Genomic DNA, 23605 nt, shown 5'->3' with positions numbered 1-23605 from the left:
AGAGCGTCCGCCTCACCCGTGCCTGGTGTAGCCCACACATTGCCGGTGCTTCCCCGGGTCAGATGGATCCAGTCCTCTGTTTAGTGCCCACTCCTTCCAGGCCACTGCTCTGCTTTCCCTGGACAGCCCTCCTACCTCCAGGCAGAAAGGACCCTGGATCAGTGTGGCTAGGCCAAGGGACTACTCAGCCCTGGCAACTGCAGCCTGCCTCCCTTGGATTTCCAAAGCCACTCCCAGATCTGACAAGCTAATGAAGGCCTGCCTTTGTGGCTTGGAAAGACTGCATACGGTACTTACCCTCCTAGCACAGATAGTTTCAGAATTGTTTCCAAGATGGACCAGGACAGGGCCTACGCTGCGCTAGGTACATCACAGATGTGCCTCGTCCTACACTCTGCCCTTCTGGGCCCGTGGGTTGGGGTGACGGTCAGTCTGGGGAAAAGACTGAAGGACATGCACCAAACACATAGGAGCTGCCCCAGGACATGGGGTTATGTGATACTATTTCATACCTTTCTAGATTTATCCAGTATTGTTTGTTTTGTGTTTGTTTTTTAAGAAGGCACCTCATTCTGTAGCACTAGTTGTTCTGAAACTCACTCTGTAGTCCAGCCAAACCTGAACTCATTACAGTCCTCCTGCCTCAGGATCCTGAGTGCTGGGACCACAGGCACAAGCCATCACACTGAGCCGCCCTGGTGCTTGCTGGAGGCGCTGACACTTTTCTTTCCGCCTGCAGTTCATGCGGGAGATGGCGGGCGCCTGGCACATGACAGTGGAGCAGAAGTCCGGCCTCTTTTCTGCTGAAACCAGGGAAGCAGACCCCCTGGCAGCGTCAGAAGCAAGTCAGCCCAGGCCCTGCCCCCCCGAAGTGACACCCCACTACATCTGGATCGATGTGCGTGCCTCCCAAGCTCTGCTGGGCTTTGTCCGGTCAGCCTCGCGGGGACACCTGCAGTGGGCTGGCACACCGCCAGCCCGGGGGCCCTGGCCTGAGAGGATGGGTGCCCCATAGACTCCTCTCTGGTTCTCCCTGCCTGCCTGTCACCCAGATCCCCTCTTACGAGCTGTGCTCGCTAGCACCGGGATGAGACTGGCCCGCCCCAACTTAACAGCTTGCTTGCCTTCTTACCCAGTTCCTGGTACAGGCGGTTTGAGATCGCCAAGTACTGTAGCTCTGACCAGGTGGAGATCTTCTCAAGTCTGCTGCAGCGCTCCATGTCCCTGAACATCGGTGGAGCTAAGGGGAGCATGAACAGGCATGTGGCAGCCATCGGGCCACGTTTCAAGTAAGGGCTCTCTTCCTCTGGAGCATCTGGGTGTCCTGTTACTGACATGTGGGGCATGTGTGTAACATGTGAATCATGGTATGGGTGCGTGTGTCCTGTGATGCTTCTGTGCAATGTAGAGTAAATCCTTAGGGTACTGTTATCAGGAAGAACGTGCAGAACGTGAGAGCATGGGCCTCTGGCTGGCTAAAAGCCTCTCTAGCCCCTGTTCCCCTAGTCCAGTCTTTCTCACTGGGACATGGACTCTGCTATGAGGGGCCTGTGGCCAGTACCCATGTGTTTGTCTTCCCAGGCCTGGTAGAGGCTCTGTGTCTTCCTCTTCCCTGAACTCCAGACCGTCACCTCATCACCACTGACCACGCATTAGAACTCACTCCTCAAACCAGATACAGAGAGAAGCCAGTCCTATTGCTAGTGTCCCGTCTGCCACTGACCCACACTAGAAGGTGGTCCCTGGGTCCTGTCCAGTAGTGGGCAGCTGTCATAGACAGGAGCAGACCCCCTGTCTGTCTGTACCACCCACTGGAGCAGCCTTCACCCGCAGGATCAGCGGCCTCATAGATGCAATCAGAAAAGTCGCCACTGGCAGTTTGTCCTTCTTTCTTCTGCCATCCCTGTAGCCACATACAGAGACTGGTTCCCTCGGATGGTGGGTCTGACCTCTTTATCTACTTGGAGTAGATAAGGGCCTGTCTGCTTCTCTCTTCCCACCAAGGCCATCCCCTAGGGCTCCTTGGCAGCGTAGGGTAGTGCCCTGCCTCTGGGGCGGCTGTGCTACACTCTGATCATCTTGCAGCACCCCTTAGGCCCAGCTAACTGCCCATGATGCCCCTGCACCCCTCGCTGGGCCTCTAGAGCCTCTTACCCTGGTTGCTACCCGTGAAGATGTTTGCTCCAAAGGGCCCATATCACTGTCAGGCTGTAGCTGGGGTCTGTCCCTTGAGAAGGACCCTAATGCAACCTGATCTGCTTGTGGGATTTTGTGGCTTTTCGCTGTGCAGAGATCTTGTGTCTTACCCACCAGCTTAACTCCTGATCCCCACCCCAGGGTTCTAAGCTCCCGGCAGACTGGCAGAATGGTGCCCCACCTGTGCCCACAGCACCCGCTCAGAGCTTGGTCAGCAGACCCCACGCACTAGGGAAACAATCCCTCCACCCCTCGGGATTGAATTAAATGTTCCCCCTTCATAGCGCTGTCCCAACAAGGACTAAGCTACAGATTGTTTATGAGACTGGAACTTTTAGCCCAGTCAGAATAGCATAGAGATGATTTGCTTTTCCTCAACAAAAATGAAGAAGTTTTTCATTTTTGTTTGTTTATTTTTTGGTCTTTCAGCCAGGTGGTGGTGGCAGTGGTACACACCTTTAGTCCTAACTTGGGAGGCAGAGGCAGGCAAATTTCTGTGAGTCCCAGGACAGCCAGGGCTATATAAAGAAACCCTGTCTCAGGAAGAAAAAAAAAGTCTTCCCATACCTACTTGATGCAGTGTTAGGGATGGACCTCAGCATAAGGCATGCACTCTACAAACTGAGCTACATCCCAAACCCACTCACTCGGAGGCTTTTACAGAGAATGTGTCAGGTTTTATGTGGTACAGGGCCTCACTGCTGCACAGGTGCTAGACTAAGAGCTGTCTTAGTGCAGGAAAAACCTTTACTTTAGTTAACTAAATGAATTCTTTTAACTGTAGGGCCTACAGTAACCTTTACCCATCCATAGAACGATTTCTGTTTAGTTTCTTTCGTTTGTTTGTTTGTTTGTTTTGAGACAGGGCTTCTCTGTGTAGCTTTGGCTGTCCTAGAACTAGCTCTGTAGACTAAGCTGGCCTGGAACTCAGGAGATCCTGAGTGCTGGGACTAAAGGCGTGCGCCATCATCATTTTTATTTATTTAATTTTTAACACTAATCTTGGCACCTAAAAGATGTGGGTAAGGAGATCAGAAATTCAGGTTTATCTTCACACTCCAAAAGAGAACTGAAGGCCAGCTTGGAATATCTGAGACTTTGTCTGAGAGAGAGAGAGAGAGAGAGAGAGAGAGAGAGAGAGAGAGAGAGAGAGAGAGAGAGAAAACACAACTAAGTGATGAAACCCCTACTGGTAATGTTTCTGGGCTCTCTGTATTCAGAGAGTCTGGTCTGTTTGCTTAGACACCCCTTGAGGCTCAGCCTTGGCTAGGATTTCAACCTGTGGCTTTCTCGCAGACTGCTCACCCTGGGGTTGTCCCTTCTGCATGCGGATGTGGTTCCAAATGCAACCATTCGAAACGTGCTTCGAGAGAAGATCTACTCAACGGCCTTTGACTATTTCAGGTATTACTTGAAGCTGTGTTGTGCACATGTCCAGACATGGCTGCAGTCCAGCCTAGAACGCCCTTGTTCCCCAGGAAGCTGCTTATATAGGATGTAGTTTGCCTGGCTCATGCTCACAACCTCATTCGTTAGCCCTTGCATGACTAGACTGGAGTCTCCTCAGCTGTGTGCGCTCAGAGCCAGGTGCCCAATGGAGTATTTGCAGATTGTCCCTGAAGTTCAGTTCATTTGATTGGGGCAGGGGCTCACAGGGCCTGATCCTGGGCTCTACAGGTAGGTAGTTAATAGTTCTGGAAGACACAGAGATATTTTCTTTTTTGTTTTTTTGTTTTTATTGTTTTGTTTTGTTTCTTCGAGACAGGGTTTCTCTGTGTGGCTTTGGAGCCTGTCCTGGAACTCTGTAGCCCAGGCTGGCCTCGAACTCACAGAGGTCCGCCTGCCTCTGCCTCACCGAGTGCTGGGATTAAAGGCGTGCGCCACCACCTCCTGGCGAGGTGTTTTTCTTTAGTGGTTTTGTAACTAAACTCACTGTGTCAAAACAAGATTTAACAGCACGAAGCAGGAGCTGGGAGCAAACCTGGAGAGATGGCTCAGTAGTCAAGAACACTTGCTATTTCCCAAAGGTTCTGAGTTCAGTTCCCGCCACCATTTCAGGTGACAGTAATCTCTAACTCTAGATTTTAGTCCAAGTTTTTATTTGTCTAAATTAAGAGCATCCAGGCACAGTGGCATACACCTGCAGTCCATTTGTGAAGCCGGATGCAAGAGGAGCACTTGAGAATCAAAGACAAAACCATGAATGACCCTACACACCTCCGCATATGTGGACAGCATATGTGGACAGCACTAATTGAATTCAGTGGTGATAGGAACGGGAAGAGGAGCTAGGTGTGGTGGCACACACCTTTACCCCAGCACTCAGGCGATCTCTGAGTTCTCGACCAGCCTGGTCTGCGTAGCATGTTCCAAGCCTACATAGAGAGACCTGTCCAAAGGGGGCAAGTCGTTGATCTAGGGAGAAGTGCTGAAGGGGCAGGTCGGAGAGAGGAAAGGGTGCGTGTGATCAAGACATACTGCATACGTGTCTGGGATCTTCAAGAATAAAAAATCTATAAGAATGCACTTAAGCCGGAGTAGTGGCATGCGACTTTAATCCCAGCACTCAGGAAGCAGAAGCAATCAGATCTCAGAGTTCAAGGCCAGCCTGGTCTACAGATCAAGTTCTGGGACAGCCAGGGTTACACAGAGAAACCCTGTCTCAAGAAAAAAAAATAATAATAAAAGAGAGGGAGATTAAATTGCATACATTTACTATTTCTGTAATATAAATGATTGCTACACAAAATCCTGCAAATATCTGCATGAGTCTTTGCAAATGTAGGCTGTGTGTTTGTATGCAGATAGCTAAATTACCATCTGCCACAGCGCACTACTTCCACAGAGGCTGTCAATAGGAACCAGGCATGGTGGCACATGCCTACGGTCTGACGGATCTAGGAAATCATTGATCAAGGCCACCTTGCAATATATAGGGATATATATGTATATGTGTGTGTGTCTGGAGTTACAGGCAGTCTGAGCTATGTAATGATACCTGGGTGGTAAAGCTGAACAGAGTACATAGGCTGTCAGGACACCCACACTTCCCATGGGAGTTAGTGAGGTCATCCTTGCTAATGATTAGGGTAACCCCCAAAGAAGAAAGTGAACTTTTATGTCTGCTCTTGCTGCCTCATGAATGCTTCCTAGGCTCTGACTGCAGACGCTCAGCTCTTTCTGTCTTGTGAACGTTTGTAGTTGTCCACCAAAGTTCCTACCCAAGGAGAAAAGAGACTTCGTGAAGACATAAGCATAATGATTAAATTTTGGACTGCCATGTTCTCGGATAAGAAGTACTTGACCGCCAGCCAGCTTGTAACCCCAGGTAAGCACTGCCCTCAGCAGCACAGCAGCTGCTGGGTGTGGAGAGCAGACGGACGAACCTGGGAGGGGAGGGTGGAGAGCAGGCACGGGGGTTGGGGTGCTTTGTGAATGGTTCTGGGAAGGCAGGACGAGAAACAGTCAGGGCCCAGGTGAGCCCTGACCTTGGCTCTGCCTTACAGTGTTGAAAAACCCAGTACTGTGCCTGCCAGCTGCCTCTCCTCCAACCTCGCTGATGCATATGGCAAGCACAGGGCACTCTTCCTTACAACTCTGCTGGACCGGCTCACTTCCCAGATGCCCACTGAGTAGGGGAAGGCCAGTATACCCAGATGAATTCATCATAACCCATTGTCATCTGATAAGGGCAGTCAGATCACTTCAGTAGAGGGATTCAAGGAGCTCTCCTCCAGACTGGCGCACGGCCCAACCAGGGTAGATTGGCATTGAAGAAAGTTTTTCTGTAAACAGTGACCTCTGAGCTGAGCCTGAAAGGAAGCAGAGTATATCTGTATATGGGTGTGTACATACATATACAAACATGCGTGCAGACATACGTGCAGCCAGCCATCGTATGCTGGAACCAGTAGCTTTCCCAAGGCAAAGAGAACACTCCAGGACACAGACGTGGCAGCAGCAGCAGCAGCAGACAGAAGGAGGTTCCCGCTCCTGAACAGAGAGCTGCTGAACGCTCCCTGAGAGGTTTGTTCCTGTAGCAGGTCTCTCCAGGAAGAGGAAAGAAGCATTAAAGCCAGATTTCCTTCCGCTTCCACAGCGAGCAGGGCCGACAGCTTGTGTAGTTTGCCCCCCGGATGCTCAGGTTCCTGCCCCACAGTGCCAGTAAGCAAGTAACTGCCTTTGCTTATCAAAAACCAGTGACAGGCTGGAGAAGCTGCTTCAGTGGTTAGAGCTCTGTTCTTCCAGAGGACCTGGGTTCAATTCTTGGCATCCACATGGTGGCTCACAGCATCTGTAACAGGAGATGCAACACTGTTCTCCGTTCTCCATGAGCACCTGTACACACATACAGGCAAAACGTTCTTACACCTAAGATTTTTTTAAAACTGATGGTTTTATTTTATTCTATTTTTGGCTTTTCGAGACAGGGTTTCTCTGTGCAGCTTAGCTGTCCTGGAACTCACTCTGTAGGCCAGGCTGACCTCGAACTCACAGAGATCATCCTGCCTCTGCTCCTGAGTTGGGATTAAAAAGGTGTGCACCACCACACCAGCTCTATATTGTCTTTCTTTTTTTCTGGACAAGGTCTTTCGCTGGCCTGGAACTTGCAAGTAAGCTGGGTTTGCTGGCCACTATCCAGCATCAGGAAGATGCGCCACAACACCCAAGTTATTAATGGAGGTTCTAGGGAGGTCAACCTTAGGTATCTGTGCTGGCGAAGCAAGACTTACGGAGCTGTCTTCCTTGTGGTGTCCTGAGCCACCTCACCCAAGTCTACAATGTGTCTCTCCGCAGATAACCAAGACACCCGGAGCAACCTGGATGTGACCGTGGGCTCTCGACAGCAGGCCGCACAGGGCTGGATCAACACTTACCCCTCTCCAGTGGCATGTCTACCATCTCCAAAAAGTCAGGTCGGTCAAGGCCTGACTCCTACATCCTCTGTCCAGTCTTGAGTTCCCATCCTGGTGGTGTGGTGGACACTCACTTCAATGGCAGAACAGAACATCAGAAGGCAGCTTCTTCTAGTTCTAAAACGTGGCCCAGGTTTTTTGGTTCAGTCACCAACACACCACCAAAGGAAAAGGCAGGGCAGATAGTGGCCTCGAAGACAGCGACCGTGGTTCGTCTTTGCTCCTAGGCATGTCTAAGAAAACCAACCGGGGTTCCCAGCTGCACAAGTACTACATGAAGCGCAGGACGCTGCTGCTGTCACTGCTGGTGAGACTCAGGCCACACGCGCGGCTCCCCTGTGTGCAGCGGGGTGGGGTGGGGGGTGGGGTGGGGGGGGTGGGGTGGGGTGGGGGGAGCCGCATGGGGACGCCGCAGCAAGATACACTGGACGTTGTTTGGTCTCACCAGGCCACTGAAATTGAGCGTCTCATCACCTGGTACAACCCGCTGTCAGCCCCAGAGCTGGAGCTGGACCAGGCGGGGGAGAGCAGTGTGGCCAACTGGAGGTCCAAATACATCAGCCTGAGTGAGAAGCAGTGGAAGGACAACGTGAACCTCGCCTGGGGCATCTCTCCCTACCTCGCTGTGCAGCTGCCGGCCAGGTGCGCCTCGGGCAGCCCAGCCTCCCTCCCTTCCTCCCTCCCTCCCTCCCTCCCTCCGTCCGTCTGTCCGTCTCTAACATGGGTCCTGTAGGAACACTCGGGGTTCTCACCTGGTCTGTTCAGAGGTCACACAGTGACCCTTGTGACTGTGTCAGCCCCTCCTAGGTGCCACAACACCCAGCCCAGGAAAGGAATGTCTGGATGAATTCGGCACCACGTGTATGACTAGGGAGTGTAGCCCAGTGGTAGAACCCTTAGCTAGCACCGCACAAGACCCTGGTTCAATCCCTGGCACTGTTTAAGAAAAAAAAAGGACAGTCACAGTGTAATTTGTAAAGGCTTCCTTCCTGGGAGGGAGTCCACAGAAACAATTTGGGAGAGTTTGGATTGTGTTTGTGTTTGAGTGACTTCATCTTTGAGCTCAAGCTAAGAGCAGACACTCTGGCTGTGGCTGTCTGCCCAGCGTACCGTAAGCCTCTCGAGGTGAGTCTCACACTGGCAGCCGTGGGCAAGGTGAGCTGCAGAGGCCCCGTGGCCAACAATGGCCTCTCAGCCTTCTCCCGAGCCAAGCTGGGCCACTTTCCTGTTCCCTCTACCTGGTCCTCGGCCCAAGACAACAGACTGGTGCTCTTAAGTCCCTTCAAAGCAGAATGTTCATGGAGACTGTCCCTCGCATTAGCCAGGGTCAGTAACACCTACAGGCTTGTCTGCCCACTCACCGCCAGTAAGGGGCCTTACCGGGTTAGACTGAGGTTTTTTAAGGTGCTGAACCGGAGACAGGCCACTGCAGAGGCTAGGCACAGAGCTACAGGAGAAGGGTGGCTGGTCATAGAGGGTGGGGCAGTTCTGAAGAGAGTCCAGCCACTTCCTCACAGCATAGTAATGCTGTGGCTTTTCTCTTGTCCTTCCCTTTCGTTTTGGTTGGTTGGTTTTTTTGTTTTGGAGGAATTTCGTGTGTGTGTGTGTGTGTGTGTGTGTGTGTGTGTGTGTGTGTGTGTGTGTCTGTGTGTGTGTTTGTGTGTCTGTGTGTGTGTGTCTGTGTGTGTGATCAGAAGCCAGCTTGCCTCACTCGGTCCTCTTTCCACTGTGTGGGACTAGGAAGTGAGCTTGGGTCATCAAGGTTGGCATCAGCCTTTGTCACTAAGTCATCTTACAGAGAAAGGGTTCTGTGTCTTCACCCGTCACCTCCTCGTGAGTGCTGTAATGGTGTAATTTTTTCAAAGGGTCCCTTTCAGACTTCAATGTATTTATTATTACTTGCCTACAACATTTAGAGATCTGTCATACAGTGTTGATGACTAAATCCCTCCAGCTGAGTGGTTCCTGCTGGCGCTTCTGTGGCAGTGAAGGAACCCAAACCTTTGTGCACTGTAGGTTCAAGAATACAGAAGCCATTGGAAACGAAGTGACCCGTCTCGTTCGATTGGACCCAGGAGCTGTTAGTGATGTCCCTGAAGCCATCAAGGTAGTACAGCCCCCACACAACAGTTCAAGTTCAACTACATCTAGAACGTCTTCCAGAAAGGCCTGGTTACTCTCATGACTATGGCCAAACACCTCACAGAACACTCAGGAAGGAAAGGGTTATTCTGACTCAGTCTCAGAGGGATCGGCCTCATATGGTTGAGAGAGCACCGTGGCGGCAGAGCAGGTGCAGGAGGCTGTTCACATCCTGAGAAAACAGATCAGACACATGGTTCCAATGACACATTTCCTCCACTAGGCCCCACCGCAAAATAATGCCACCATAGTATGAATTCTTCAAAAAATTAATCTGAGCCGGGTGGTGGTGGTGGTGGCGCACGCCTTTAATCCCAGCACTCGGAGGGCAGAGACTACAGAGGTCTACAGAGCTAGTTCCAAGACACAGAGAAACCTTATCTTGAAAAAAAAAAAAAAAAAAGAAAGATTAATCTATTCCTCTATTCATCAGGTCAGAGCCCTCAGGATCCAGTCCTCTTTGGACCCTCACAGACATACTCAAAGGTGTACTTTATTAACCTAGGTATTTCTCAAACCAATGAAGTTGGTTTTAACCATCACTGCTGAGCCTGGTCACCAGTACAGGTCTGCAGTCCTGGCTACTTGGAGACTGAAGCAGGAGGGTCAAAGTTCCAGCCCTGTCTGGTCCACAGAGTGGAACTGTGTCTCAGAGAGAAGGAGGAAGAAGCGGGGCTGGAGAGATGGCTCAGTGGTTAAGCACTGGCTGTTCTTCAGAAGGCCGGGTTTCAATTCCAGCACCCACACGGCGGCTCACAACTGTGTGCAACTCCTGTCCAGGGGATCGAGCCTGTCCCGTTCTCAGCAGGCCGTGCACACACATGGTAACAACAGATGTGCACTTAGGCAAGCACTCATACACATAAAAATAAATAAAATATCGGCCAGGTGGCAGCCTTTAATCCCAGCACTCGGGAGGCAGAGGCAGGTGGATCTCTGTGAGTTCGAGGCCAGCCTGGGCTACAAAGCAAGTTCCAGAACAGGCTCCAAACTACACAGAGAAACCCTGTCTCGAAAAACCAAAATAATGATGATGATGATGATGATGCTACTTTGTATACATGTCAGAAACATTTTCCGTTTTATCATAAGTGTTTTTTTACTGTCACTTTTTTCTTTTTCTTTTCTTTTTTGGGCCTAGACCTTGCCATGTAGCCCAGGCTGGACTTGAACTCACAGATCTGCCTCTCTGCCTCATGAGTGCTGGGATTAAAGACATGCATACCACACCCGCCCTATTGCCCTTTGCTCTGGCCGTTCTTGAACAGGCCGTGGCTGAAAGGACCACGGCAACCCTGTCTCCACCTCTCTCCTAGTTCCTGGTCACCTGGCACACCATTGACGCCGATGCCCCGGAGCTCAGCCATGTCCTGTGCTGGGCACCCACGACCGACCACCCACAGGCCTCTCCTACTTCTCCAGCATGTATCCGCCACACCCTCTCACTGCAACAGTATGGGGTGAAAGTCCTGCGGTCCTTCCCTCCCGGTGAGTCAGAGCCCTGCTGGGCAGCCGAGGGTGCAGCTTCCCAGCATGGTTAGGTGGGCAGATGTGAGACAGATCGCCCTGGGATGCATCCCACTGTGTGGCTCATCTAGAATATGTCTTAGTGGCTTCTGTAGTTGCAGAAGATGAATTTGGGCTGTGGAGGCACACGCCTACGCCTTTAATAGCAAACACCAGGGAAGCAGAGGCAAGGCACATCTCTGAGTTCTAGGCCAGCTAGGGCTACACAGTGAGACCCTTTCTCAAAAAAAAAAAAAAAAAAAAAAAAAAAATCAGTTGTAATTCATATGTGTTCCTAGTTTGTGGCTTTTTTTTTTCTTTTTTAGCTTTAAATTGGAATCTTTTGGTTAAAGAGAAAGTTTACTCTGAGTTTGGGCCTCCTATGAGAGGTGAGCAGTGTAACCCATGCCTCTTACCCCAACAGCAAACTCTTGGGGACATCCTATGTTGTAGCCATGATGGAGGGCCTGTAGAATGTTCTAGAGCTCTGCTTCCTACAGCATCGGCACCAGCAAGTCTTAGTAACTTCAGCCTGTTTACCTCGGGCAGGCTCCTCTGCGTGTTTATTTTCACCGATGTGTGTCGCAAAGCCTTGGACGCTTTCCCTTGTGATCCCCTGCACCTTCCCCAGGCTCCAGCAGGAGGCAGCGTCCTGTGTGCAGGTCCAGCGCTCATTACTGTTCTAAACTTGTTAGAACCTCTAAAGTCCTCCGTCCTTCCTCCTTCTGCAGGATGCCAATTCTGTTCTAACATCCCCCAGATTGTGCAAGGCCCTGAGATATATGACAAGGTACGTACTGGCACAGCTTTCCACTTTCCTCGCCAGGAACTGCCTGTGTAGCCGCCACGCAGCCCCTAGTCCACAGCTCCAGCAGGCGCCCTCTGGGCTCCCTCAGACTGGACCCCTCACTGCAGAGAGGGCGGGCTTGATGCACCGTCTAGCTGTTTTCCTATGGGTGGGCAGCCTGTTCTAGGAGCCTCTTTTCTGGGTCAGGGCGCAGGAAATCACATGACCAGAAAAGTGGCAAAACAACCAGGTGACTTAAACAAGACATTTACGCAGGGCCGTGGTGGTGTAAACGCCTTTAAATCCCAGCACTCGGGAGGCAGAGCCAGGCGGATCTCTGTGAGTTTTGAGGCCAGCCTGGGCTACAGAAGCGAGATCCAGGACAGACACCAAAACTACACAGAGAAACCCTGTCCTCAAAAAAAAAAAAAAAGAAAAAGAAAAAGAAAAAAAGACATTTACTTTCACATAAATTTGGAGGCCAGATGTGCCCAGGATAAAAGTGCTTGCCACAGAAACCTGACCCCAGAGTCCAATCCGGATCCCATGATGGGAAGAGAGGACCAACTGTAGAGTTGTCCTCTGATCTCCACATGCACACTGTGGCACTCACACCAACACGAAATAATAAATAAAAATTTTTAAAAAAGTTCTATCATTTTATCAGCTGTGGTGGCGCACGCCGTTTAATCCCAGCACTTGGGAGGCAGAGGCAGGTTCACCTTTGACTTTGAGGCAGCCTGGGTCTACAAAACAATTCCAGGATCCAGGACTACATAGAGAAGATTCTATCTCAAATAATACAATAAAATAAATAAATCCTGGGACTGGAGAGGATGTGGCTCAGTGGTTTAAGGGCCTGCTGCTGGCTCTTGCAGAGAACCAGGTTCAGTTCCCACCACCCACATGATGGCTGGCAACTATCCATATGGAACTCCAGCTCCAGGGGAGTCAACCCCACTTCTGACCATCCGTGGACACCAGACACACAACATGGTGCACGAGACATGCATGTAGGGCAAAACACCCGTAACACATAGTTGTAACTAAAGTCTGGAGGATGGCGCTCCAGCATTGAGGCTCCGGCTGGTCTGCTTCCTGGCCTTCTCCCTCAGTGGGCGTGCGGTATTTCTGCCCTGTCTTCGCCCATTCTTCCCTTAGTCTAGACCAGGACCTATCCTGTGACCTCTTTATATCACAATGCTGAGGTGCTTCCACACGTGAATTTGGGAGATAGTTCAGCCACTTACAGCCACAAGTGAGCGCAACATGATGATCTAGATGATCTGAGTCCTGACTCGGCCCTCTGTGCTCCATTAGCCCCTGTGGCTGGCTGTCCCAGGCGCCTTCTTCCCCACAGGCTGCCATGATCTGTAGTCTTCAGATAGGTGCTTCGGAACATCGGCAAACTGTCTTGAAAACTGAGTCCTAACTAGAGACCTAGCAACCTCCCGACTCTTGAGTGGTGGGACCATATAGATACCACATTGGTAGCACACAGAGCCAACAGCCAGCAAGCCAGCACTTAGCGTTCATTGCCGTTCGTTGTTTCTGGAACTACTGTGAGGACTCTCTTCTCCAGAAGCTTGTTTCCTTCCCCCTGTCCTGCCTGGTTAGCGCTCCTACTCCATGTGGGCCCAGCAGAAGGGCCTGAGCTGAGGAAGGGGCAGGGGGGCAGGAGCCCGCTGCCCAGGCACCCGTGTTCTGGGTAGTGACCTGTAGGCAGTAACCATACTTCCTATGCCGTGGGGACTCGGCAGCTACAGTCAGCTGTGAGTGGGGCGCCACTGTATGTCAGCGCCAGGACAGCAAGTAGGCTGCGTGTGTTTTGTTGTTGGAAGGGTAGCTGTTGAAACAGAGTCTTGCCATGTAATCCAGACTAGCCTCAAGCTCATAACAGTCTACCTGCCTCCCAAGTGTTGGAATTATAAATGTGATCCATACCCAGCTTTACCCAGTAAAATTCTGTTTACTGACAGATGGTGGCCCACGCCTTTTATCCCAACACTCAGGAAGGCAGAGGCAGGTAGACCTCTGAGTTTGAAGCGCAGTCTGGTCTACAGAGTGAGTTCCAGGACAGCCAGGGATACACAGAGAAATCCTGTCTCAAAAAAAGAAAAAAAAAACAAAAACAAATTTGTGAATTTGGACAACTTAATTTGTTCTAATTACATTTTTGTTTTTGTTTATTGAGACAAGGTGTTTTGTAGCTCAAACTTGGCCTTGAACCATGAGCCAAGACTGGACTTAAATTCCTAGATCAGCTGTTTCTTAACCTGTGGATTGAGACCCTTTGGGGTTGAACGACCCTTTCAGAGAAGTCACTTAAGACCATCAGAAAACACAGATATTTACATTACAATTCATAACAGTAGCAAAATCACAGTTATGAAGTAGCAACAAACATGATTTTGTGGTTGGGGTCCCCACAGTATGAGGAACTGTACAAAGGGTCATATTATGAAGTCTGAGAACCTCTAATGTAGAACCTCTCATTTCCACCTCCACAGCTAAGACTCTCACCGAGCTGGGCCTGGTGGTACACACCTGTAGTCCCAGTTCTTGGGAGAGAGGCAGGTGAATCTCTGAGTTAGAGGCCAGTGTGGTCTACTATTGTTGGTTTGTTTTTGCTCTTTTAGGGGGCCCACCACCCAGCTTCCCAAATAAATCTACACATGGAGGCTTTTTCTTAATTATGAATGCCCGGCCTTAGCTTGGCTTCTATACTTTAGATTATCCCATCTGCCTTTAGCCTCTGGGCTTTTTCCTTCCTATTCCTGCATACCTTTCCTTGTTTCTTACTCTACAGCTTGCTGTGTAGCTGGGTGGCTGTCTCCTCTCCTGTTCAGTTCTCCATCTCTCCTCTTCTCCCCAGATTTCTCCCTCTATGTAGTCTCTCTGCCCACCAGCCCCGCCTATCCTTTCTCCTGCCTTGCTATTGGCCATTCAGCTCTTTATTAGACATCAGGTGTTTTAGACAGGCAATGTAACACAGCTTCACAGAATTAAACAAATGCAACATTAACAAAAGTAACACACCTTACAATAATATTGTACTACAGTCTACAGAGACAGTTTCTAAGACAGCCAAGCTAGGCTGTAGAGTGGCCTAATATACTCTGGCTCTCCACTTTCCTGTTCCCTCTACCTGGTCTTCAGGCCCAAGACATCAGACTGGTTCTCTTAAGTCCTTTCAAAGCAGGATGTTCATGGAGACTGTCCCTCGCATTAATTAGCCAGGGTCAGTAACACCTACAGGCTTGTCTGCCCACTCACCACCAGGTAAGGGGCCTTACCGGTTTAGACTGAGGTTTTTAAGGTGCTGAACTGGAGACAGGCCACTGCAGGAGGCTGGGGCACAGAGCTACGGCAGTGAGAAAGGTGAAGGACTATACAGGGCAGGGCAGTTCTGGAAAAAGTTCTGCCATTTCTCATATTAATGCTATTATTGCTCTTTGCCTTTCCTTTTTTTTTTAAATTTGGGAGACTTTTTTTTTAAACATTCTCTCTCTCTCTCCCCCTCCCCTCTCCCTCTCCCTCTCCCTCTCCCTCTCCCTCTCCTCTCCCTCTCTCTCTCTCTCTCTCTCTCTCTCTCTCTCTCTCTCTCTCTCTCTCTCTCTCTCTCTCTCTAGCCCAGGGTGGCTTCAAACGTGCATCCTGCTTTACAAGTGCTGAGATTACAGATATGAGCTACTACCCCCCTTCAGCTTACATTTTTTTAAAGTTTTATTTTTATTATTGTTCTTTTCAGTCATGTGTATGTGTGTGTTCGGGTCCTTGTGGAGTCCAGAGATCTTGGATCCCCTAGACCTGGAGTTGCAGGCGTTATGAGCAGCCTGCTGTGGTGATAAGGGCTGAACTCCAGTCTTCTCCAAGAACACCTCTGTTCTTATCTGATGAGCCATCTCTCTAGTCCCAGGTCACTCTTTAACCTAAGACACGGTCATTAAAACTAGAGGTTACTAGGAATGTGGAGAGGCTTAGGTAAACAATGGCCAGGTATGCACAGGACCCGAATTCAAACTTGGCATCCATGTGAAAGGCAGGCATAGCATCCCCTGTAGACCTGGAGCTGGGGAGGCAGGAGTGCGAGGCTTCCTGGGACCAGCCAGCCAGTCCAGCCAAATCAGCAAGCTTTTGGTTGCTAAGAGACCATATCTCCAACACTAAGGTGGAGGGGATTGAGGTAGGGAACACTGACATGGAAAGAGAGAAGAGATCCGTAAGATGGTAGCCATCAGTGTGCTGGCTACATGCTACTCTGTGCACCCTCAGAGCCTTCTGGATCCTGTCACTGTGGAACGGAGACAGCCTTCTAAATGAGCTTTTGGTACCCTAGCCTCTGTGTTGTTGTTGATGTTTTGGAATGTTTTTCTTTCTTTTTTTTTTTTAAACAGTAAAATATTTTCTCTGTAGAAAATGGTATAAATGATAACATTTCCCAATAAGCCCTTTTAAGCCAAGTGATAGCTGAATTATACATATAAATATTGATTAGATTCTGGGATACAGAAGAAACCTATCTTTATCTGTTCAGAGAGCTATGTTTTACTAAGTTGTGTAAGGAGATTCCTATTCATCTTCCCCTTCACTGTTTGATTTACAGCCGACATTTTTCTATAGGCTAATCCATAATCTAACAAGTTTTAGCCTCCCCTCCTGAAAGTATGGCCAGCGTTTTCTTTCTTTCTTTCTTTCTTTTTTTAAGATTATTATGTATACAGTATTCCTCCTGCATGTTGCCTGCAGGCCAGAAGAGGGCACCAGATCTCATTATCAATGGTTGGGAGCCACCATGTGGCTGCTGGGAATTGAACTCAGGACCTCTGGAAGAGCAGCTAGTGCTCTTAACCTCTGAGCCACCTCACCAGCCCCACGGTCAGCTTTTTCTTTCATCAGCTTGATACAGTATAAATTCTTACCCTAATAGTGAAATGTTTCGCTAAAGCTTGCCCAGTGATTGGGTAAAACCAAAACTTATTATAAGCCACAGTCATCCTAGGGTCCCCTCTGCTAGGTAGCCTCCCTGGATCTGTGGGTTGCAGTCTGATTGTCCTTTGCTTTATATCTAGTACCATTTATGAGTGAGTACATACCATGTTTGTTCTTCTGAGTCTGGGTTACCTCACTCAGGATAATATTTTCCAGTTCCATCCATTTGCCTGCAAATTTCATGCTGTCAGTTTTTCTTTGCTGAGTAGTACTCCACTGTGTATATGTACTACATTTTCTTAATCTGTTCTTCAGTTGACTGGCATCTAGGTTGTTTCCAGGTTCTGGCTATTATGAATAGTGCTGCTATGAACATAGTTAAGCATGTAGCTTTATGGTATGAATCAGCATTCCTTGGGTATATGCCCAAGAGTGGGATGGCTGGGTCTTGAGGTAGATCGATTTCCAATTTTCTGAGAAACCGTCATACTGATTTCCACAGTGGTTGTACAAGTTTACACTCCCACCAACAGTGGAGGAGTGTTCCCCTTGCTCCACATCCTCTCCAACATTGACTGTCATTAGTGTTTTTGATCATGGCCATTCTGACAGTGTAAGGTGGTATCTCAGAGTTAGCCTCTGTGTTTCTTGTATTTGACAGCAGTAGAAATTGAGGGTCATTGTTCTTCATACAAGGGAACCCCACAGGAGACCCAGGCCTGTATTGTGGACTTCATGCCTTGAGCCCTGACCCATGAGCGGCCAGCCCCGGCTGCTGGCCTGGCCCCTCGGCTAGACTTAGCCCTGACCCTAACAGGTACATCTACATAACTGAGCAGCACACAGCCACGTGGTGGGAGTTACCTCTCGCACTAGGCTAGGAAGAGTTTCTTCCAGGAGCAAAGGCTGACTGGTCTCGGCCTCCCTACAGATGGGCTATGTGCGTGAATACATTCTTTGGGCGGCGGCCAAGTCCCAGCTTCTGGCACACCAGTTTATCTGGAATATGAAAACTAAACATCTACCTCGATGAAGAAGGGCAACCAGAAAGACCGTGAGTACTTTGGTCTCTCCCCATCACCACTGGCTTTCTCAGGCCCAGTGTGGGTGCTGCCCCAGCCTGGGGACCACCCATGTCCTGTCCTTTCATGGCACCTCTCCCCTTAACATACAGAGCATTGGGACTTCCTTCGTAGAACCTTTGCTAGAATAAGATGGTATTTGCAGCTCCTGGGGGGTATGAGGACTCCCTGCTGGCCAGGCACCTGTCCAGTCACGGGCTGGGACTGAGTAAAGAGGGCCGACTCGGGCCGCCGTGCCCAAACAGAAGAACCTGTGAGCCCTCCCACGTCTGCTCTGTGGTTTGCTTGTGCACTTGCTCATTTGTGACAGGACTTTGCTGTGCCCTAGAACTTAGTCTGATTCTCCTGCCCTCTGCTCCAGACCTGGCTAAGCAGATAAAGGCACTTGCCATTAAAACTGTAAAATGAACTGAAGTCCTGGAACACACCTGGAGGAAGGAAACAACAGACTCCTGCAAGTTGTCCTCTGGCCTCAGCATGTGTGCCATAGTGTGTGTCTGTCCACACACAAATAAATAAAGAGCTGAACACGCTGGTGCACGCCTTTAATCGCAGTACTCAGGAGGCAGAGGCAGGTGAATCTCGGTGACTTCGAGGCAGCCTGGTCTAAGAAGCAAGTTCAGGCCAGCTAAGGCTACCACACAGACGCCTGTCTCAAAACAAAACCTTCTGTATCCACCTCGTACAGCACCAGGTCTGAGCACCAGCACAGGGAGACGGGCGTCATCCGCCGGCACTGCCCTTTCACTGGGCCGAAGTGATTCCTGTCGTCACTGTGATTTCCACGACAGTCACCTCCACCAAAATGTCCCCCTTTATCTCCTGTGACCATTTCCTCCACCTTCATTTCTATATCCGGGTCCACTGCCACAACAGCCTCCTCTGCTGCCATAGCCAGGACACCACCACAGCCTCCTCTTCCACCGAAGTTTCCGGCACATCCGGAGTTCCCTCTGTGACACATAAAATGACCAGATCTTCTCAGACTGCATCCACAGACTGCACGTCTTGTTTAGAAAGGGCCTTTCTGCACTTCACAATTATGCCATTAATAGTAAAGTATTCTGAACAATTTCATCAAGACAGGCTTTCTCTGTGCCCTAGAACTAACTCGCTGTGTAGACCAGGGCTGGCTTTGAACTCAGAGATCTGCCTGCCTCTGCCTGATGAATGAACTTGCCACACTTTTCAAAGTGGCCTCTCAGATTATGTCCTTCTGTGTCTCCTCGAGGCCACCAACAACACTTTGTTCCCTGTTAAGTGGGCGCCAGGCTTTACCAGTCCTCTCTGGATAGACTTCCTTTGGCTCCATTGCACACCCACCAACCACATCCTCCTCTGCAGCACAGGATTTTTAAGTCTCTTAAACTAAAACCCTGGGCATTTTGTTGAGGTCTCTCATTCCACGCTGTCATTTCTCAGGATGTTCTCTAAGCTGTCATCTGTGGTTCAAAGCTCAGGCTACCAGTAAACAGCTTCCTCAATGACTCTGATTCCTTTGGATCGTGGCCTGCCTCCGTCCATCCTCCTAGTGGCCAGAGCCACACCTATTTTGAGACTAGACTAGCCTCTTCCAGCTCAAGTTCAGTCTGGGCCTATAGTTGTTTGTTTGTTTGTTTGTTTGTTTTGTTTGAATTCCTATCACTCTAGCCAGCCTGATGGCACAGTCCTTTAATCCCAATACTAAGGCAAGTTCGAGGCCAGCCTGACACCAGGAGACTGACACCAGCCTCCCCAGCAGGGTCCAGTGTACGGCCCTGGCTCTTAGAACTCGCTCTGTAGACCAGGGTAGACTTGAACTCAGGGGTCTGCTTTCCTCTGCCTCCAAGTGCTGAGACTAAAGCCTGTCTTGAAAAAAGAAAAGAAGCCGGGCGTTGGTGGCGCACGGCCTTTAATACCAGCACTCAGAAGCCAGAGGCAGACTGATGCCAGTGAGTTCCAGGCCAGCAGGAACTGTAGAGTAAACTCCGTCTTTAAAAAAGAGCTGAGCGCCGGGCGGTGGTGGGCGCGCACCGCCTTTAATCCCAGCACTCAGGAGGCAGAGCCAGGCGGATATCTGTGAGTTCAAGGCCAGCCTGGGCTACCAAGTGAGTTCCAGGACAGGCGCAAAGCTACACAGAGAAACCCTGTCTTGAAAAACAAAAACAAAACAAAAAAAAAAAAAAAAAAAGAGCTGAGTGTGGTGACACACGCCTATAATCCCAGCATCTGAGTAGTTCAGGCCGGCCTTAACCACACGACACCTGCCTTTTAAGAAGGGACTTAGGATAGAATGTCCGCCTAATGTGCACAGGCCTGAGAGTCAGTCCTCACCACCTGACCCTAGAAGATGGGGCGGTGTGCATCTGTCATCCTGGCACTTAATAGGTAGAGACTGAAGGAGCAGAGCTGCAAAGTCACCTTGCGAGAGCTGAGACCCTGCCATCCGAAAAGCCAGGTGTGGATGTGCCTGTGACCTAGCATTCGGAGGCGAACGTGAAGAACGGGGGTTTCAAGCTGCGTAGCACGTAGTGTAGTCTGGGCTCCGTGAAACAAACCACAAGCGTTAGCTGGCCTCTGCGTAGCATGTGGTGTAGTCTGGGCTCCATGGTTGTTGTTGTTTGCTTGTTTTTTAAAGAAAGAAAAATATAAAGTACAAAATAGAAAGCCATGAAGCCAAACATGGAGGGACATACATGTAGTCACAGCATTCTCACTCAGGAGGTAGAAGCAGGGAGATCAAGGGTTCAAGGTCACCCTCAGCTCCAACCTAGAAAACTGAGACTGTCTCAAGTACATCAATAATCAACCAATCCATCCAGATGACCCAGTGGGTAAAAGCCAGTACACCTGACCTCGATTTGGTTCCCAGGTTGAAGGAGAAAGCCAGCTCCTGCAAACCTGCAAACTGTCCTCTGACCCACACAAGTGCCATGGCCTGTGGGCACCCCTGTATGCAAATGAACACCAGGAGTGGGACAGAGATTTGCATTCCTGAGCTGAGAATGCTAAGACACACCAGGTCCCTGGGGCTGCTAGCCAGCCAGCCTAGATTCTTCACCAAACCTTAAGTGAGAGACTCAGAAACCAAAACAGACAAGGCTAAGGCTGACCTCTGCCCCATGTGCATGCATAAATAACCCACATACGAAGGATCATCTCACAGAAGGCCAGCTGCTTCTCAGAACCGTGGGGTCTTCACATGTGCCAGTGGCCTGCATGAACGTTCTGTTTGCTCACACACGATACTGAAAAGGCATGCTTTCAAGGTAGAGTATAAATAAAGCAATAACTGTAACCAGATGTGGTGCATGCCTGTAATCCCAGCACCCAGTGCTAGGACAAGAGGATCGTGACTTCCTGGGCAGCTTGAGTGCTGTCCGGACCCCGTCTGGAAACAAGAACAAGTAATTCAGGCTGGGAATGTGTTCTGTTGATGGAATGCTTGCCAGCAGGAGCAAATCCCAGCAGCAAGTATGTTGAGAGTGTGGCTCACATCTGTAGACAGCACTGAGCCGTGGAGGCACAGGGGTCACAAGTGCAAGGCCGACCTACTCTCAACCCTATTCCAAACAAACAGTTGGTATGGCTTTACCTGGGGCTTTGGGAACTAGTCACACAGGCCCTACCCTGAGCTTTGCCGAGGGGCCAGCATGGCCAGTGTCAACAGTGAGGGGAGAGGATGGCATGCTGTGGCCTTCACCACGGTTGGAGGGCCCCAAGCCGGACTGTCTAGCAAACAAACATCTTTAATACTTAAGGGCTCTTGTTTATTTGGTTTGGTTTTTTCAAGACAGGGTTTCTCTGTCCTAGAACTCTGTAGACCAGGCTGGCCTCGAACTCAGATAGCCACCTGAGTGCTGGGATTAAAGGCGTGTGCCACCACTACCTGGCTGAGGGTTTTCTTTCAAAACTCGTCTCTGTCTCCTCAGCTGACATCGGTGACCTTCTGGAGCAGTTAGTAGAAGAAATCACAGGGTCCCTTTCGGGCCAGCAAAGATTTCTATCAACGGGAATTTGATTTCTTCAACAAGATCACCAACGTCTCAGCTATATCATCAAGTAAGTGCTGAGAGACAGCTTCTGAGATGTTTGTCTTCATCCCCCTCCTACCCCGGCCGTGTTAGCCGAGGGTCTCCACTCTGGTGGCTTTCGGGGCATTACCTATTAGCATGAGACAGGCAGACTATCATTGGCATTTGACATTTGCCCAAGGTGACCTAGGGAAAAGAGCACTGGGCACAGTTCTTCCCGGCTCCCTCCACTCCCTAACCTGCCCTCGGTGTGTGCGGGCTGTTCCCTGCCGCGTTCCCTGAGGCCCCTGACCCACACACAGAAGGTGGGGAAGCAGGTCACTTACAGCACCGAGACAATCAGTGTAAGAGGACCAATGGAACCGGGCATGGTGGCGCACACTTTTAATCCCAGCACCTGGGAGACAGAGGCAGGTGCATCTCTGTGAGTTTGGGGCCAGCCTGACCTACATGGTGATTTCCCAGACAGTCAGAGCAACATAAAAACAAAAGACAACACACACACACACACACACACACACACACACACACACACACACACAAGGGGAAGTGGGGAACAATATGATGTCTTCTTTGTGATAGTGTGCTAAGCGCACTCGACAGCTGTAGCAGAGACAGAGAATGAGTAAGCTCTTTCTCCCATAAGCCCCTGCAAAGCTGCGGCCCCAGTGACCTAAAACTCACTGGAGAGGTTTTTTCTTTCTTGGAGGTGGGGGGGTGAGATAGGATCTTTCTATACAGTCCTGACTGTCCTGGAACTCACTCTGTAGCCCAGGCTGGCCTCAAATTCACAGAGATCCTCCTGCCTCTGCCTCCTGGGTGCTGGGACTAACGGCGTGTGCCACCATGCCTGCCCTACTGGGGAGTTAAAGGTGAGGAACTGTCCTTAGCATGTGGGCCTCTGGGGAACACTCCCAGATTCAACTCTGCAGAGAGGTGCATTTCCAGGGCAATCATGACCTGATAACAAAGTTGCAGTTACCTCAACCTCACCCTAGCTGAGCCAGGTCCCAGGGGCTTACCAGCAAAGGTCAGACAGTAAGTTATAGGAATGGCTTTTCAGCCGGCAGCGGTGGAGCACGCCTTTAATCCCAGCACTCGGGAGGCAGAGCCAGGCGGATCTCTGTGAGTTCGAGGCCAGTCTGGTCTACCAAGTGAGTTCCAGGAAAGGCGCAAAGCTACACAGAGAAACCCTGTCTCGAAAAACCAAAAAAAAAAAAAAAAAAAGAGAAGAAGAAGAAAAGAAAAGAGGTGGCCTTTTCAGCCCAGTACTGGGTAGGGCGCCCCACAGCCACCTGCTCTCAGTGCCTCAGCAGCAGCACACACCCCGCAAACGTGGGGGCTCCGCTTCAGCCCCACCACCCTCAGGCCATGTGGCTTCTCCGAGGAATGCAGGGCGGGCAGGCGTTGCTATGGAGGTTTGCTGAGCCTGGTGGAGCCAGATGTGGTGGGCGTCAGTGAAGCAGCAGCAGCACCCTGGGCTCTCTGGGGTCACGGCTGTGTGCCAGCATGTCCAGAGTCTTTCTGTCTTGTTTCTCAGGCCCTACCCTAAAGGGGACGAAAGAAAAAAGGCTTGTCTGTCAGCTCTGTCTGAGGTGAAAGTGCAGCCTGGTAAGCTGGCGGTGGGGGCCAGTGAGGCAAGAGGGCGGCGTCCTCCCTGGTGGGGCTGGTGTGGAAACAGGGCTTGACCGGCCACATCACACACTTAGGGCCTCCATCATCAGACCCCAGAGGATGAACTTCCTCTTGTCTGCTTCATGGACACATTTACTGAGTGTCTGAGTGCTGTGAAGAGAGACCATGACCGCAGCAACTCATAAAGAAAACATTTAATTGGGGCTGGCTTACAGTTCAGAGGTTCAGTCTGTTACTGTAATGGTAAAAAGCATGGTGGCGTGCAGGCAGACATGGTGCTGGAGAGGTAGCAGAAAGAGAACCGTGAACCACTAGGCCTGGCTTGAGCTTCTGAGACTCAAAGCCCACCCCACAGTGACACACTTCCTCCAACAAGGCCACACCTCCTAATATCCC

At 50.3% G+C, this 23605-nt stretch overlaps 1 pseudogene; it reads left to right on the top strand.

Moving 5' to 3' along the window:
- Positions 1 to 23605, top strand: part of LOC114710533 — a 103272-nt pseudogene that overhangs the window by 74907 nt on the left and 4760 nt on the right.

Source organism: Peromyscus leucopus, unplaced genomic scaffold (genome assembly GCF_004664715.2).
Source record: "Peromyscus leucopus breed LL Stock unplaced genomic scaffold, UCI_PerLeu_2.1 scaffold_841, whole genome shotgun sequence".
Lineage (NCBI taxonomy): Eukaryota > Metazoa > Chordata > Mammalia > Rodentia > Cricetidae > Peromyscus > Peromyscus leucopus.
This window is presented reverse-complemented; position numbering and strand designations above follow the sequence as displayed.